The sequence below is a fragment of the Nyctereutes procyonoides genome, unplaced genomic scaffold, assembly GCF_905146905.1.
Source record: "Nyctereutes procyonoides isolate TBG_1078 unplaced genomic scaffold, NYPRO_anot_genome, whole genome shotgun sequence".
Lineage (NCBI taxonomy): Eukaryota > Metazoa > Chordata > Mammalia > Carnivora > Canidae > Nyctereutes > Nyctereutes procyonoides.
This window is the reverse complement of record NW_026575135.1, coordinates 14,040,230-14,054,646: the sequence shown is the minus strand read 5'-3', so window position 1 is coordinate 14,054,646 and position 14,417 is coordinate 14,040,230. Positions and strand designations below refer to the sequence as shown.

Below are 14,417 nucleotides of genomic sequence, written 5' to 3'. Positions count from 1 at the left end.
TGCTTCATAGTGCTTATTGGACAACTATTTTCTGTGATTTGTCTCTTCGTGTCTTATTATCAATTTTCTATTGGGGTATTGGTCTTCATCTTCCTCTTTTGAATAAAGGAAGGAAAAGAACTTTCTTTGTATAATAGATACTTTGGGATGCTCAGAAACACCCCAGTGGAGGAATTTGGGCTTTCTTTTTACTTTGCAAACTGGTTGAACTCTTGAGTCTGGACTCTAGTTCCTGTTGCCCATGGGAGCTCGTTAAGGACACCTGGGTTAAGATCAAGACCACACAGTTCATAATTATATTCTGTTCATATGTTAGCCTCTTTAGTCTCTTTGTCATATTCATTGCAAAATGGAGCATTTGCTGCTCTTTTGATTTTAAATGTTGAAATCAAAAACACAAAATTAAGTCTCTTTATTAGGAATTTTTAAAAAGTAGATATGTCAAACAGTACTTAACAATAAAGAGCCCATAACTTATGGTACTTACTCAATGTTTTTAAAAAATGGATGTGCCTTTCATTTCCAAAATATTGGTTTATAGCTAATCTTAAAAATGTGGGAGAGGGATGCCTAGGTGTCTCAATGGTTGAACGTCTGCCTTTGGCCCAGGGTGTGATCTCGGGGTCTGGGATTGAGTCCCACATTGGGCTCCCTGTGAGGAGCCTGCTTTTCCCTCTGCCTATGTCTCTTCCTCACTCTCTGTGTGTCTCATGAATAAATAAATAGTTTTAAAAATGTGGAAGAGAGAAAAAGATGGGAAGAAAGGTAAGTAGAAATAACACACTGAAGCATTCTATAAAGCATTAAGCTCAATGTTGACAGAAATCACCAGAGGACATTCCCTCTCGAATATCACCTTGTTGACAGAGATGTTGAGTATTTCCTTTCATAGATTCTAAATTAGATGACTAATTTTTAAAGTCTATGCATTACTTTGTTCCTTAAGTATAACAGAGAAATATAGTTTTAACCCTGAATAAAATGAATCTCATTTTCCTGCCCCATGGGAAGATTGGCTACTCCTGTCAATGATACCACAAAGCTCTTGGCCTTATTGGGTGGGTCTGGCACTTCAGTGGGGGTTGTCACTGTAGGTGTTGATGGCACACACTTGTGAAGAATCACAGCTTGTCATTGCTCATTTCTAGAAATTGCACATAAGCATCCGGATGCACTCCTCCTTGAAGTTGAATAGGAATGCATATAGTAGCTGCCTTCTGCATAAATTGAAATGATAACATTTGACTCTGTTTCAAAAGCACAAATGCATGGAGAGCCTGAGGGAACCTGAAATTTGGGAAAACTCTATTTAGAACTGAAGTATTTTGGAAGAAAACTGCTGACACCAAACTGTTTCTTCCTTCTTTGGATCTTTGGCAGCAAAAATGTGGACCGTGCCATAGTCACTAGATACACAGATGAGGGAAGCATCCTGACTGAAGCAAATGAATTAAATGTTTGCTGCTTGTGATCCTTTTCATGGTTGTTGGATCCAATGCCTTGATGAAGTAGCAAATATTCTTATGATTCCCTTTCTCAGAGTGTCCTTCTGTGTGGGAATGTCCATGGGCAGCTTCTTGGTGCTCACCCTGTCCACAAGCTGCACATGACTCATTTGCATGCCCAAAAGGCCAAGAAAGTATTGCTACTTTCTTGATTCACCATACAAGACATAAAGGATTAAGCAGGGTTATAGCAGGATTCAAAGACACGACACTGATAGGGATTTTGTGTGCATGTAAACATCTTACTTTATGGGGTCCAAGATGACCATAATTCTATCTCATTTCAATGTGACCTCCTTGACTTCTGTAGAAAATTTTCATTTTATTTCACTTTTAAAAGATTTATTTTGACAGAGCATGTGGGAATGTGCACATATGCATGGGGGAGGGGCAGAGGAAGAGAGAATCTCCAGCAGATTCCCCACTGAGTCTGAAGCCTGTGTAGGTCTCAATCTCACAATCCTGAGATCATGACCTGAGCTGAAATCAAGAGTCAGACACTTAACCGACTGAGTCACTCAGGAGCCCCCAAATTTTATTTTAATAAATTTTTTTTCAGATCATTCAAAGTTATCATTTTATTGGAAGAGTATTCTGGCTTTTTTTAAAAAAAATACCAACAACCAAATATAAATAATTGCAGCAAAATGTTGCTTGGGGAGACCTGGAGATAGGGTCATACCACCCTGGTGCCAGAAGTGCATGCATACCAGGGAGCTCTCTGAGCACCCAGTGCATCCATCTGGCAATGCAATGAGTGGGATAGGGCCTCATGTTTTTTATTACTATTGCTTTTATTTTATATATCAGAAAATGAAATGTTATTGACATGTTAAGTTTTTTTGAAAGTAGGATGATTTGGTTCAAGGCAATTCCAGTGGGCCTTTTGGCATATTATCAGAATGATCCTATAGTTCACCTGAGAGAACAATTGTTTGAAACTAATGAAGAAAATGTTGAAAAGATGAAACAGAGGAGTATGGCTCTGCACAATTAGAACAAGGTTTTGTATAAAGTAGTAGTAATTAGTGTAGTATGACATGAGATTAGGGAGAAAGAGACAACGGAAAGAACATCAAGAAAAATACCTATGTAAATATAAGTAATTTAGAATATTAAAAAGGTGTCACTTGAGATCTGTAGAGAAAGATTAAATGACTAAGAAATGTCAGACTAATCACTGCACCAAAATAATGTCTAGACTGCTGAAAGATCCTGATATTTCTTTAAAAACCCACAAAAAGTGTTTTGGGAAGAACTTTATTAGCAAATATGTCACAAAATTCAGAAGCAATAAAAAGAGGTGACAGATTTGATTGGGGAAAAAAACAGCCAGAATCAATTTAATGAAAAAGAAAAAGAGGGAATTTTTTTTATAATAGTCATAATATATATAAAAGTTTCCTGAAATCCCATAAGAGAAATATATATTAAAAAAAGGAATGAGAATATCACAAAAAAAGGTACATAAATGGTCAAAAAAAGGGAGAAAATCTTTGTATAGATGTAACAAAGATTTAATAGTCAAAATGTGTAAAAAATTTCCTACAATTCAACAAGAAAAAGAAAAAAAACACAAAGAAGATACACAAATGGTCAGGAGATATAATAACTTCAACGACTGTAGGAACAAAACAAATGCAAATAAACAAGGTTTCACCTATCAAATGGAACAAGAATTTTAAGGAATAAGTACAGCTCGAGTTTTCATGGACATCATCATCCTAGTCTGCTCAGGCTACTACAACAAAATACCATAGACTGGGTGGCTTCAACCACAAACATTTATTTGTCAGAACTCTAGAGGCTAGGAAATCCAGGATCAGATTGCTGGCCGATTCAGTGACTGGTAAGGACCCACTGACCGGAGGACTTGATTTTTACATGGGCATCTTCTTACTGTGTCTTTACAGGTCAGAAGGGACAAGGGAGCTCTCTGGGGTCTCCGTTATATGAGACTATCTCATTCATGAGGGTTTTATTCTCATGACCTAATCACCTCCCAAAGGCTCACCTCCAACTACCATCACACTGGGGATTAGGTTCCAACACATAAATTTGGGTGAGGGATACAAACATTCAGTTACACCACACCAGGAAGAAAACCATGGCCAGCTGAACCAGCCATACAAGGGAATACAGAATGGTAGGAAAGAAGGTAGCTAGCTATACATTAGCTACAGCCAAGTGACCAGTTACAGAAAAGAGAACTAGACAAATCACGAATAGTCCTCCTTATTTTGTTAGAAAAAACACAATTTTTGTGTATCAGGTATTTTGTTTTCTTATCGTTCTCGTATCATGTAACATAAGATAGATGTGTTGACTTTATATCACAGTATTTAAGTATTGCTAATTTTACATCGTAGTATTTGAGTTACATAGTATCAAGGAGATAAGCATCACCCAAGGACTTTGTGTTCAATTTTAGGGAAAGAGTTAGTGGGTTCTCAGCTGTAGGCAGGATAGTTATATCATGTTAGGTGAAATTATAATCACATTACTGTTTTTATTTGGAAATTAAGCATAGTCTAATGAGAGGGATATGAATGCCAAATTGACAAGACATGGATTTGTGATAGGTAAGTGTAAATTAAAAAAAAATTAAGTAATCTCTACACCCAACATGAGACCTGAAATCACAACCCCAAGAAGAAAGCTGTGTGGTCCTCTGACTGAGGCAACCAGGCGCCCCATGATAGTTAAATTTAAGTGTCAACTTGGCTGGATCAGGGGATCCCAGATATTTGATTAAACATTATTTCCGGGTATGACTGTGAGGGTGTTTCTGGATGAGATTAGTGTTTGAGGGATGCCTGGGTGGATCAGTGGTTGGGCATCTGCCTTTGGCTCAGGTCGTGATCCCAGGATCCGGGATCCAGTCCTGCACTGGGCTCCTGTGTGGAGACTGTTTCTCCCTATGCCTGTATCTCTCTCTCTCTCTCTCTCTCTCTCTCTCTCTATGTATCTTTCATGAATAAATAAATGTTTATAAAAAAGGAGAGATTAGCATTTGAATTTTGGATGCAGTAGATCGTCCTCCCCAATGGGCATCATCTAATCGGGTGAGGGCCTACATAGAATAAAAGGCAGAAAAAGAATTTGCCCCTTTTTCTGCCTCATTGTTGGTGCTGAGATATTTCATCCCTTCTCCTGCCCTCAGACTAGAATTTACATCATTGATTCTCAAACCTTAGATTCAGATCAAATTATATCACCGGTTCTGCAGGGTCTCTGGCTGGAAGATGGCAGACTGTGAGACTTCTTAGTCTCCATAATTGTGTAAGCTAATCCCTCATAATAAATCTCCTTTTATATCCTATTGTTTCTATTACTCTGGAGAACTCTAATATAGACACCATAAATAGTCATTTTATTGCACTGACGGTAAATTGCTACCACCTTTCTGGAAGGGAATTTAAAAATAAAGTCATGCTTTTTGACATAATTCCACACCTAGGAAGTTATCCAACATTAGTATCTATGGATGAATTTATGGATTTCTCCACATGAACAGACAACTCACTATAGTTTTTTTTTTAAGATTTTATTTATTTATTCATGAGAGACCGAGAGAGAGCCAGAGACGCAGGCAGAGGGAGAAGCAGGCTCCTCACAGGGAGCTTGATGTGGGGATCGATCCCTGAACTGGAATCACACCCTGAGCCAAAGGCAGACACTCAACCGCTGAGCCACCCAGGCATCCCCTCAGTATAGTTTAGAAAACTAAAAAACTTGGACACAAATGTCTAATCATTGCAGATTTACCAAGGAAATTATTTCATCATTCAAAGCTATACTAGGAAGGCTATTTTTTTTTAACAGAGAAGTATACTATTTTATTAGTCTTATGTAACATGATGCCATTTTTATACATAGTTTTTTGTCACAAATCTGCATTTCTGCAGAGAATGGAGTTTTAAAGTCAAGGGTGTGAAGAGGAGATAGTAATGGTGGGATTCTTCTCAGAAGTGAAAGCTGAATCTTTAAATGCCACTGGTTCTAATAGCTGTCTCCAGAGGAGTTAGGGAATAAAGGTCAAGAACTATATTTTAAATGCTATTTAAAACCTCAGAACTTTTGTCATTTACCCTTTACAGAAACTGCCTATTTCCCCCATAGTAATCATTCCTTTATTTAACATATATTTTTGAGCACCTAGTATGTGCCAGGCACTATTTTAGGTGCTAATATAGGAGCAGTGAAGAAAACAGAAAAAGTCATTGCTTTCACGTTCCTATGTATTCAGATTCACAGTACTAGACATAAAGCAATCAAATATAATCATGTGTCAGTGGGTGATGAATGCCAAGAAAAAAAAAAGTAGAGTGAAGAAATAGAGGATGTAACCTCTTTGATTAGCTGACATTTGAATAAAGACCTCAAGGAAGTGAGCAAATGGGCTATGCTGACTTTCAGGGGAAAAGAGGACCGCGTAGGCAGAGATGAAGGTAAGGCTAGTGGTCCTGAGTCAGGAGTGTGCTTAGTGGCTAAGGAGCAGCAAGGAAATCAAAGAACCTGGAGTAAAGTAAGGCAAAGGAAGAATGTGGGAGATAAAATCAGAGGCAACTTGGGGTCAAGGAACATACTGAGATGAGGGTTATCCAGGAAATTCTTAAATTATGAAAACTTATATATGACTTAAACCAGAAAGCAAAGAGCTACAGGGATTCTATACAACTTCTCATTTAGTTTAAGGGGAAAGGCATCCCAAGGGCAAAACCTACCAATAGGTGAACAAAACAGGGTAAATAGTTGAGGTTAATTGACAGGTATGAAAGACCTATGGTGGCAGCTTGGGGCTAAGAAGCTGGGGTTGGGGTTGCCTTGAAACACCAATTGGTTCTGAAATAATTATACATGGTACATACCTTTTTAAATGCAAGTTTGTTTTTGAAAATATGTTAGAAAATGTCAGTGGGTGTTCTCACGGTGTAACGAAGCGTGAAAAATGAATATCCTCCAGTTCACTTCTGTTTTTCTTTCAAAGAATATGCAGACAGAGGCTTGCTATAGAGAAAATGAGTAATTTGAATTTTTCTCCCGAACTCAGAAATGATCCAGATTATTTGGCAGTTTGACTTCTTCCAGTTTGCATTGCATTTGCATTTTAACACAATGTCAATAGACGTAACTATCTTCTTTGAACATTTTTATTCGTTTCCTTTACGGAGTAGTTATTCTGATCAGAGGATAAAATAACAACTTAAAATGAAGTCTCTGATGGAAATCAGGCCAACTGATTGAAATGAATTTAAAAAGAAATCCTACCTCAAGCTGTATGTGTAATAGTGTGAAATGATATACTCCTGCTGTTTCAGAAAAGATGAATTACTATGAATGCTTCCTAAACCAGAGATGAAACTTCAAAATATTGTAATCTGGAAAAAAAAAAAAAAAAAAAAAAACAGAGCTTAACCAAGGGGGGGGGGCGGGGAATCCATACTACACAGGTGTACTATGTTATATCCTTTTAAACATAAATGCCTTAAGAAGAGATTGTATATTTGTTTGTTAATTCATAAATTATTATTGCATGTATGTTCTGTTCCAGCAACTGTGCTAGGCACAGGGCACCTCAGTGTAGTAGGGAATGATGGTAAGGGAATTAAGTGTATTATAAACATGATGAAAGAAGCAAGCATACGGGGGTGGGGGAAGTGACTGTAGAAACACAGAAAAGACTGGAGAACTGGGAAAGGCTTCTTGAAAGATATATTGTTTGGGAACCTGGAAAATCTGGATTAGAAGGATGGCGCAGCAGGAAGACCTTGGGAAAGGGGCAAGGGACCTAGCTTCCTGTATGAACTCTGCTATTATCTAAATGTTTGACTTGAAAGGTGAGGGGAATCAGAAATGAAGGGAAAAGACAGGATAAAGCAAAGGTCCTATGAAAGAATGCTTGACACAAAACAAGGGTGGGGGGGTGCCGGGAGGCTGAGGGCCTTGAAGGGTGTGGCTGTTGCCCTTTGCCAGCTATGCTTTCCCTGTGGCGGTACTTATCCTGGGTTTTCTGGCTGAAGAGAAGCAGTGCTGACAACTTTGGTATCTCTCTTGCACCTCCTCTACTGTCTGTGGACTTTTCCAAATCCTCTATAACAATTTCTGAATACTAAGACTGCTCTACTCCATTGCTTTTCAGTAAGTGCTCCCATAATCTCTTACAACGTGAGAGACCCAGGGTCCTCATTAAAAATACCACTCTTTGGGTCTTACCTCAGGGTGCTGAATCAGAATATCTGGAGTTAGAGTCCAGATCTCTATTTTAACTCCCTTATCAGGTGATTCTCATCCTTGTCCACCTGCATCCAAAGAAAGTGGTATCCACACTTGTAGTTCCAAACAGGGACGCAGTGGGGACTGAAATTAAGGCTCTCAACTCCCAGCTGGGGTGGGGTTTCCACTCCATTGTGTAATTTTCCTTTTCTGGCCCAACAATCTAAACTGATTTAGTATTTCTATAAATAACATGGAGAAACTCTTATGTTGCTAAGAAGCAAAGTAGGAATTTAAGTTATGTATAATGTGATACTTTGATATTATCTGTGAGAAAAAATATTCATGGGGGGCACCTGGGTGGTTTAGTGATTGAGCGTCTGCCTTCAGCTCAAGTTGTGATCCTGGGGTCCTGGGATGGAGTCTGCATCAGGCTCTCTGCAGGGAGCCTGCTTCTCCCTCTGCCCATGTCTCTGCCTCTCTCTCTATGTCTCTTATGAATACATAAATAAAATCTTTAAAAAAATTAATGGAAAAACACTGAAAGGAAATCCAGCAAAATGTTAGTCATTTTTACCTCCATAGGATAGACTGTTGATTTTATTCATTTTTCTCTTTTCCCATAGTTTGTGTCCTATAACATATGTGTACATGTTTTATAATTAAACATAACAATTTCCTGCAGCCCTGGTGGCTTAGTGGTTTAGCGCTGCCTTTAGCCTGGGGTGTGATCCTGGAGACCCAGGATCGAGTATCATGTCAGGCTCCCTGCATGGAGCCTGCTTCTCTCTCTGCCTGTGTCTCTGCCTCTCTTTCTCTCTTTCTGTGTCTCTCATGGATAAATAAATAAAATCTTTTTTAAAAAATAACAATTTCACTTAACCTGAAATAAAATCAAAATTGAAATGCATAAAGCTATAAGTGACCCTCAGAGAACTTTCAAAGTCCTTGATAGATTTTTTTCGAAATTTAACAGTTTTTGTTGGCTCTGGCCTCCCAGATGGTATGGATATGCTCAGTGATCTCTGACCTCATTTGATTTCTAAAAATGTCCTTTGATCATCAACTTTTGCCCTACTTTTCCTGAAAAATTAAGTCATCAGAAACTCTGACTCAGGAACACGAAAGGTTTGGAAGGTTTCGATTTGGGGATGAAGAGAAATCATGAGGAGTAATATTTGTTCACTTCTAAAATCCTGTAAATCTTCTTTATGAGAAATTTAAAGGCAGGCTTGAAATTTTTAATCTGGGATTTAAAAGTTGATGAGGATAAAAAGAAATTCATATATTCTCAAGTAGAGGTAAAGCTAAAATGTTAGAAGACTGTGATTTGCTTTTGACACTTTTTATTATGAACCAAGTGATTTTTTAAACATTTTATGTAATATACTATTATACACAATTTAAAAAATAAAAAATTAATTACCCATAGTGCTACTATACATTAACATTATAGCATGTTTTCTACAGTTTATACATAGGACTGTAATCACAGACTACACATAATTTGTATTCTTATAATTTTTATGGTATTTTAATGTACATATTTCTCAGGTCACTGAGTAGATTTTAGAAACATCAATGAACCAAATGATTCCTGACACTAAAATCAACATAGAACTGATCTGTTTTGTTCAGATTACGAATCTACTTTCAAAGTACTTAAAATAGGCTTTTGGTATCATGATATATTTGGATAGTCAGGAGGATATTCATTTTATTTTCTATTGCCCTATTATATAATTAATCATACCTAGGTGAAACAGTGATAAGGGGCAGCATAAATTCAAGTGAAAAAACCTCCTTTCAGTCCTCATCAAGGTATATATCTCATGGATGGAGATTCAAATAAAAAAGCTTATGACTAAATAATTAATATCAACTTCTTAAATAGGAAATTTACTTTGTGATAACACATGAATTTGACCAAATTTTTGTGAAAGTACTAATATGAGGATTATTCCCACTCCTCTGTCCTACTTTAGAAGCTACAGCCCCTTTAAGTCTTATACAATGTAGAAAAAAACAGCCACTGACTTTGGAGAATTTTAGGAAACTTTTATTGACTTAAGCATTGATATTTCCAGATGGATCTGGACTCTGAGTATCTGGGTATTGATGTATCACCTGAGTCTTCCCTATTTATTTCTCAATAAATCAGATGGCATCCAAAGCCAGATAAGTCCTACACTTGAAGAAAAAGAAAGGCAAGATATTCTTAGATAAATGACATAGCAGGTAACTGCTGATACCACATAAGAAAACACTGGATAACAGAAGGCTCTATTAGTGCCTAATATTGGAAACCAGAAATAATATTACCAGGAATTTTTTTTGGTCCCAACAAAGGTCAGAGTCTAGTTCCTGTTCCTCTGATCTTTCAGTAGGGAGATTACAGTTCCCCCAATTTCAGTTAAAGCCCTTGAAAAAATTCCCTAAAGAGTTTGCATATTAGAATTTCCTTTTTCTTTCCTATAGTGATACATGCTCTTTACATTTAAACTTAAATTGCCCTACATCAATTACCAAGTAGTTCATTTGGGGCTTTAGAAAAAATTCATTCACAAAACATGAAGAATGCAAGGTGGCTCTTTTCCTAACTCTGAATTCAGTTATATCATGTTGGTATCTTGAAGGCAGCCACAGTGATTACTGTAAACCAGAAATCAACAAACACCTTAAGTCAGAACCCTCACCTTTAGCCCCATCAGGCTTGTGTGACCAGACCACCACTGTCCATAGAGCTCCATATATAGCTAAAGCATGAGAAGAGTCTGATAATCATGTGCTTCACAGCCCTGATCTTAATGTAGATATCCTTCATTGGCTCTCACTGGCAGTATGATGTAGAGCCTAGACACAACAGCATAAACTACTTGCAAAGAAAAATGAGAGCCCAGTTCCCCATATAGGAACATTCCAAAGTGACCCAAAGAATAAATTAAACTTTCTTCGTCCTTTAACTCAAAGAAGAAAAAAGAGGACAAAGATGAAGAATGAACAGGAGGAAGGAGAGGAGATGGCAAAAGAGAAAAGAAGGAAAAGGAAGAAAAAATGAGGATGAAAAAAGGGCTTGTCAAAAATCCTACCTTTTCATAGTGGCCAAAACGCACAGTCATTATGTATCCTTTGTTTCAGAGGCACTTTTACTGTGTATTTTCCTTTTCCTTCCTTCTTTTTTAAAAATACCAATATTAGAATACTCTACAACATGCTCTGTTATCAGTACAGGAATATTCTGGATCATGCTTTGCTGCTGCCCTTCACAATCAAGACTGTCCACTCCTTTGAGGGACCTACTCCATTAATGAGTCATAATGTTCTTTTTCTGTGATTCAATGACACAAATAAGGGATTCTCAGATGTAAAAAAAAATCAGTCACAGTCAAACAACATTAGACAAAAGAGATTGAAGTTGAATCATTGCTTTTGGAGAGAGCCAAGGGCTTAGATCAGACTCATTATGAAGTTGTCTTTCAGAAAATTAAATTTCTTATTAAACTGCTAGCTTGCCTCTAATTTCTAAAAGACCCTTATTACAGTTTATATCAGTTTAATACTAGACAAATACATCATTTAAAATATACTCTATTGAGACTTTCTGAATATCTGATATATATCCAAATGAGATGTCAAAATTTCTCATACAGGCAGTTCAGATGAGATGGTTTCATAAATTCCATCTATGGTGCAGCATACACTCTGTAGACTCAAGACACAGAACAATTTCCATAAGTCCAGTATACTTCCAAGTGTTGTTGGTGTTACCATGAATCACAACAAAAATAAGGTGAAGGTGAAACACAGGTACTGTAATTTGTAGTTTGCACCATATTTCAGGTGCATTTCTGTTTTGACATTATATCCAGACAAGCAACAATGAGTAATTCTCAGTTACCCTTTGTAATATCACAGAGATTTTTCTAATAAAAAGCAGAAGCAGAAAATATAAAATTTAAGTCCCCAGTCAGGCAAGGATTTTGTTCTATTTTATTTTATTCACTAACACCATTCCTACTGTTTAGGACAGTACTTGGGAGAGTGGGTACTCAATAAATACATGTAGACTGAATGAGTTAATAAATGGAAATTTCAGATTAGCAGCTTTACTATTTTTTTTAAAATAGTTTGCATTCAATTTGATTGAATCCACCAATGGTTGTAGTTTACTTTTTTATTTTCCATGGTAACTATATACTTCTGCAACAGAGAACTAAAGGAACTCCATAGTTACAACTTATGTTTTACAATTCTACAAATTAACTCTGTTTTCATAAAAATCTCATCTAAATTAAGCTAGTCATGTCAGAAAATCCCCTAGCTAAGGAATATATGTGACAAAAATTATATCAAGAGACCAATTTATATTTATAATCTTGCTTATTAAAATTTTTATTATTTATTTCCTTCACCTTTTTTCCCCATTCACAAAAGCACGGTCAAAATAAACAAACAAACAACGACTAAAAACTGATTTTCTGTTAAATGAAACAGGAAGCTATCAAAATCCTGGAGGAGAACACAAGCAGCAACCTTTTTGACCTCAGCCAGAGCAGCTTCTTACTAGACATGTCCCCCTGAGGCAAAGGAAACAAAAGCAAAAATGAGCTATTGGGACTTCATCAAGATAAAAAGTTTCTGCACAGTGAAGGAATCAATCAACAAAAGTCAAAGGCAGCCTACAGAATGGAAGAAGATGTAATTTGCAAATTACATATTTGATAAAGGACCTATACCCAAAATCTATAAAGAATTTATTAAACTCAACACCCAAAAAATGAATAATCCAGTTAAGAAATGCGCAGCAGACATGAATAGATACTTTTCCAAAGAAGACACCTAGATGGCTAACAGACACATGGAAAGATGTTCAACATCACTTATCATCAGGGAAATACAAATCAAAAGCATGATGAGATACCACCTCAACACCTGTCAGAATGGATAAAATTAACAACACGAGAACAATGGGTTTTGGTGAGGATGTGGAGAAATGGGAACTCTCTTGCACTCTTAGTGGGTGGGAATGCAAACTGGTGCAGCCCCTGTGGAAAACAGTATGGAGGTTCCTCAAAAAGTCAAAAATAGAACTACCCTATGACCCAGCAATTGTACTATTAGGTATTTACCCAAAGGATACAAAATTACAGATTCAAAGGGGTACAGGCACCCTAATGTTTATAGCAGCAGCATCAACAATGGCTAAACTGGAGAGTCCAAATGCCCATTGACTAATGAATAAAGAAGTAGTATATTAAGAAAATTACATATATATGTATATTATATATATACACACACATATATAAGCCATTATATTACACATATTTATATATTACCTATATTACTCAGCCATCAAAAAGAATGAAATCTTGCCATTTGCAGTGATGTGGATGAAGCTAAAGTATAATATGCTAGGTGAAATAAACTAGAGAAAGACAAATACCCTATGATCTCACTAATATTTGGAATTTAAGAAACAAAACAGATGAACATATGGGAAGGGGAAAAAAGAGAAACAAAGTATATGAGTCTTAAATATGGAGAATAACTGAGGGTTGTTGGAGGGAGGGAGGTGGGGATGGGCTAGATGAGTGATGGGTATTAAGGAGGGCACTTGTGATGAGCACTGGTGTTATATGTAAGTGATGAATCGCTGACTTCTCTTCTTGAAACCAATATTGCACTGTATATTAACTAGAATTTAAATACAAATTAAAGAACAAAACAAACAAAAACAAAGGGAATGTCCCATACTCTTTTGCTAACTAAGTCTTTCTGTTTTTTCAGCAATCTCTAGAGCAGCTGTGGAATCACCTGGACATAAAGTATCACTCATTTGTTAAGATAGTTTCTAAAAAGAAGAACAAATACCATACCTACATCTGAAAGTCTATTAGGAAATATAAACTGGTTGAAATAGTTAATGAGCACTTTGGAACATGTATATTTGGGAAGGAGAATCAACTTAATTACCTTTGTCATCAAAGTCTTAATTATACAGTTAATTAATGCTAGTCAATGAAATATTTATAATTAATCACATATACTTTCTATTATTTACTACTACACCTAGAGGTTTCTTTTAAACTAAGCCTGCCTATAGATGCCTATAAATGAAAATATGTAAAAAATTATCTCTAGTGTTAATTTTCAGAAATATCAAAATATATGAAATTAAACCTTTTATTTTGCAAATTTAATTCTAAACTTCCCTTTCCAAATCAAGAAATTAAAGCTTTTTCTCACATGAAAATAAGATGTGATCTTACAAATTCCAAATCTATGGTAGAAAAACTTATAGTTTTAGGTAACAAAGTCTCTTAAAATACATGAATTATTGGAGCCCCTGAGTGGCTCAGTTGGTTAAGCATCTGCCTTCTGCTCAGGTCATGATCCTAGGGTCCTGAGATCAAGCCCCACATTGGGCTTCCTGCTAGGCAGGGGGCTTCCTTCTTTCTCTCCCTCTGCCTTGCATTCCCCTGTTTGTGTTCTCTCTCTCTGTCAAATAAATAAAATCTTTAAAAAGACACATGAATTATTTAGATCACTGTTTCCTTAATTTGGCTGTGCATCAGAATCTCCTAGGGAGATTTTAAGAATATGTATCTCAGGATCTCTGCCTAGATCTATGGAACCAGAGCCTTTGGGGATAAAACTCAAGAATCTTTTTTTAAAGTACTTTCCACACCCATTGTG

General features: G+C 36.6%; 1 pseudogene; it reads right to left on the bottom strand.

The window, feature by feature from the left end:
- Positions 1-1,121: 1,121 nt before the first annotated feature.
- Positions 1,122-2,279, bottom strand: LOC129494557 (WD repeat domain phosphoinositide-interacting protein 3-like; annotated as a pseudogene).
- Positions 2,280-14,417: the final 12,138 nt, after the last annotated feature.